This window comes from Pteropus vampyrus, unplaced genomic scaffold (assembly GCF_000151845.1).
Source record: "Pteropus vampyrus isolate Shadow unplaced genomic scaffold, Pvam_2.0 Scaffold6, whole genome shotgun sequence".
NCBI classification, from domain to species: Eukaryota; Metazoa; Chordata; class Mammalia; order Chiroptera; family Pteropodidae; genus Pteropus; species Pteropus vampyrus.
This window is the reverse complement of record NW_011888787.1, coordinates 8,258,804-8,263,327: the sequence shown is the minus strand read 5'-3', so window position 1 is coordinate 8,263,327 and position 4,524 is coordinate 8,258,804. Positions and strand designations below refer to the sequence as shown.

General features: G+C 54.3%; 1 non-coding gene across 1 annotated transcript; it reads right to left on the bottom strand.

Annotated features, from left to right (window-relative positions):
- Positions 1-1,552: 1,552 nt before the first annotated feature.
- LOC111745649 lies at positions 1,553-1,671 on the bottom strand. Its single transcript, XR_002782745.1, has one exon. It is a non-coding gene; the product is annotated as a 5S ribosomal RNA (ribosomal RNA).
- Between the last annotated feature and the right edge of the window lie 2,853 nt (positions 1,672-4,524).

Below are 4,524 nucleotides of genomic sequence, written 5' to 3'. Positions count from 1 at the left end.
GTGTGTGTGTCTGTATGTGTGTGAATGTCTGTGTGTGCATGCGCATGTGTGCTCGTGTATGCCTGTGTGTGCGAGTGTATACATGCATGTGCCTCTGTGTGTCTGTGTGTAGGAGGGAGCGGTTGGAAGGGTGGAAATTCATAAACACGGCAAGACTTCAGCAATCTGAACGCTACCACCCCAGCTCAGGGACACCTTGAACCTCCTTCCAAGGGGGATTTCAAGAATGACGCAGAGACACTTCTACTGCACATCAGTGCAGTGCTCTGCCTGCCCTAGGCCTGACTCTGTGCCAACCTTTCCAAACGAGGCTGCTCAGGGCCAGCTTAGCAAGGAGCCCAGGCTCGGGTTTCTGGATGTATGCTGAGGTCCTCGCTGAAGCTGTGCTAAGGAGCTGGATCCCAAACCCTGACACCCACCAGAGTCACAGGGAGGCTGTAAACATGTATAAGTGATGCGGGACAGGGCAAATCCCCTTGAGTGGGGATTCAAGTCCCGCACTGAGGCAAGGGTGAGGTGGGGTGGTGGGGGGGCGGGGGCGGACGGGTGGTCAGCGAGGGTCCAGACTGCATGCAGGAAAGAATTCAGGTGCACGCCAGAGTTAGAGTCAAAAGGAAAGCTTATTAGAGAAGGACTAACACTCCGTAGACAGAGCGTGGTTTCCTCTCAGAGGCAGAGAGTGAGACAGCCTCCGGAATGTTCAAGGAATTCAGTTTAAATCTGTTTTCTTTCCTGAGGATGGGTCCGCAGCACGAAGGGCTTGGGGAAGTAGTTGTTGGTAATCTCAGAGGGAGTCTTCCTGTTGGTTCCCTCTTTGTCTGGCCATGTGCTCACGGCCAGGTTCCGTGTCTAGCAGCTCGTTGTAGGCTCTGAATACAACTGAGTTTATTATTATCTTCCCTATTTCATAAGCACTTACACCATGCCAGGTACACGCACACACACCCGGTCTGCCTGGATTCTCGTAACGATCGAGTAGGGATCAAACCCCTTTGGACAACACTAAAGTTCAGAGAGGTTGAAGGAGGTTCAGAGGTCGCACAGCCGGGGTTCCCGATTATACCCTCAGCTGCCTGACTTCAGAGCTCCAGAAGCTCAAGGTCTTTGAAACCTCTAGCACCCACACCTCAGCGCCCTCAAACCCCTTCCTGACTGGGCCCACGTGTTTGCTGAGGAGGCGCTCTGGGTCAGTCAGGCTTTCTCACTAGAGGTCTTGCCCTCTCTGGAGCCTCCCAGCCAGTCCTGAGATGGGTCAGCCTGCTGGGATGGCCTAAGTCTTGGAAATGCAATGGGAGGGGATGGCACTGGCACATCTTCGGGAATTTTTTGCCTTCCCTGTCCTTTGTGGCAGAAAGCAGACAGGGACTGAGCATGAGGGCAAGCAAAAGGCCTCTGTCTCCTTAAGAGGTGGTCCTGGGGCTGAGCAGGGCAACCTCTGTGCTCTTGGATAGCTTTTTTTTTTTTTTTTTTTAAAGCAAGGCAACCCTTGGTTGATCTCACAGATTGCAAGGACCTCGTCAGCTTACGATCCCTTATTTTCTTTATTTTTTTATGCCTACAGCACCTGGTCTTCCTAGGTGGTCTCCCATCCAAGTACTAACCAAGCCCGACCCTGCTTAGCGTCTGAGATCAGACGGGATCAGGTTTGTTCAGGGTGGTATAGCCGTAGATTCTCTGATATCTTTAGAATTATTCTCTCTCTGTCCCACTCCTAAGCCTCTGCTCCAAAGCCGGACGCCTATCTCCTGGGGCTCATTTTCAGCAAGGGGGAGACCAGATGTCTCCATCGGTCTGCGGTTGAACCCCCTCCCCTGGGTGTCTCCCCTCTGCTCTGGCCCCTGGACCCTACCCAGCATCTTAGGCAAGTTTCTCCATTGGAGAAGAAGACGCCTTGTTCAGACTGATGTAGAGAAGGTGCTTATTCCAAAGGATGGAATCGCTAGAACAAGGTCATCTGACCTCACAGAGGGATACTGTGTACAGAGCCTACCCTGACTTTGCCAAAACTTCAGGGAGGTTTGATCTGGGCTCAGGGCTTCAGAACCTCAGGAGGTCAGTTCAGAGGTACTTGGAGCCCTAAATCTTCAGCACTGATGGATGACGACCAGGCCCATCTCTGAACCTTGACCCTGAGATGTGGAATGGGGGTGCGGGTGCTGAGCGTGGTCAGAGTCAGACACCTGGGATGTGATAGGACACGCTTTCCCTGCTTAACAAACGCTGGCCGTCCCCAAAGCTGGATGCCTCCCCTTCTACTCCCTCCTGAACTGCCGCTGATCTGGAGTGGAGTCTGCTCAGATTCCATGTGTGAGGAGCCTCTGCAAAGAGCCAGGCGATTTGCACAAGCATTAGGCCTTGGTGGAGGCCAGAGATGGAGCCTGTGAGGGGGGCGGGGCAGGCACACAGACGGCCTCTGTTGGCCTGGGAGGCAGGAGAACAGTGGCCAGCCAAACACTGCTGTTTGCAAATAAACAGCCTTAAGCTGGGGGAAGAGCTCTTTGTCCTTGCTGGTGCCCATGTGGCTCCTGCAGCACCCCCACCCCCACTCCAGCTAAGGTTCTTCTTTCCTTGCCCCCTGCAGCCTTGGAACTGGGGTTGCGGAGACAGAGGTGAAGTGAGGCCCAGGCCTGAGGCGCCTGGTCCCCAGATAAGAGTATGGTTCTGGCCCCAGTGGCCTCTCAGGTGTGACTCTCCCTCCTAGTGGTCACGAAGAACTGTCCTCAGCATCACAGGCCCCACACCTCTCACTGCCGGCCTGGGCCTCCACCTCCATCTCCACCTCCACCTCAGCGAGTTCTCAAATCCCCTTTCTCTGCCTAGCAACTGGGCTGTAGCTCTGTGCCGTGTACTGTCAGAATCCTAGGATATCAGGCAGCCTTGGTTTGTGGGTAAAGAACTCGAATCCAGAGAGGTTAGATGACTTGCCCAAAGTCACACAGCTGATGAGTAGATACACCGGTTGGGTCTCCATATTCTTGGAAGAATTCCCATGTCTTGTATGGGTCCCTCCCAGACCGCGGCCCACCCAAGAGAGCCCAGGCTGGGCTGGGACGAGCACTGTCTGCACACATGTGGTGCTTATCAAGCAAGCTTTGCCTCGCAGGGTTTCGCAATGACACTTGTGTTCTGGTCACCCCAATGGATTTGGAGCTACAGGAGAGCAGGGGCCCTCCTCGCTTTTCTCTAACCGCTGCCCGTCTCGCTGCCCCACTCATGCCCAGAGTCAGGGCCCAGCGAGATCTGCTCAGTGGGAGAGGGGATGGGCGAAGGCTTGGAGAAGAAACAGGCTGAGGACATCTCAGGCTTCCTCCCCCTGAGGAAGCCCAGCCACGAGTTATTCAGGAAGGCGGGGAGATGTTTGTAAGAATAGGACTCGTAAAACAGGGAGGTGGCCAAATTCATTCAGATTGGCTGTGGAGCAGGCCCTGCTCCCGGAGCCAGCTGAAATACTCAGAACCGAAGGCTAGCGACATCTCCCCAGAGAGGCCGGTCTGAGCCAGCAGTGGTAGGATCAGGCATGAGAGACATTGAGCTGGCAGAAAGGGCTACAGACATGATTGCGGGGCCTGGGGTGTGGGGTGCGGGGGGGAGAACTGGGACTTTCCTGGGAGGCCTTCCTTCTATGATTAATTAACCCCTGCCACTCTCCACGCAGCCAGTCAGCCAGCCCAGTGACCGGCGGTATCCAGACTGCCCGTGAGCCCCGTGTCGTGCTAAGAGCCTGGTTGGGGTGGGGTATGGGGCAGGCACCAGACACAGGAGCCAGTGTCTGCCTTCCAGGGGCCTATAAAATAGGGGAGTAAACAAGCACACACAGACCGTGGTTAGGAATGATTAAACAGCAAACCATGGGTGACCAAATACAATAGGAGGCGGTGGGGAGGGTCTCTATCCGCTGAGCCTAAACTTCGGGCATCTGGTCTTTTATTTCCTTTCTTTCTTCTACCATCCCCCGTCCCCCACCCCCACCTTCGCCCCAACCACACAGACTGTGTCCCTACATAACAGGGCCAGCCGTAGAAGCTAGAGAATAACTTTCCATAAATCACAGCTGTATAAAGCCTTAGCGACATCTCAGCTCCAGTCTTGAATTTACAGCTCTCAAGGCACTTACACTGCTGGCCACCAGGGCACCACACCAACCTCTTAAATTTATTGACTGACGAACTGAGTGAGTATCAGCGTGGAGGCAGCCAGCACACACGGTCTGCGCAAAGATGGCACACAGGCAGGAAGCTCACACGCGGAGAGCGATTTGGCAAAGTGAAAACGGTCTCAGGTATGGAAGGGAAAGAATTAGAACCGTTCTTCAGTGAGATCTCCCCAAGCCGAGCCTTTGGTTTCCGCTTCCGAAGCTTCATACTTGCCCCAAAGCTGGAACTTCCCCACCTCCTCTCGCTGACAAGTCCCTATCCTATTTTGAAACAGACTTCTATGGAAAGAGTCTCTAGGTCTCACTAGGTCTGACTAAGCGCATCAGATCTGCCTCCTCTCTGCATGTTTAGCTCAGGCACCCAACTATTG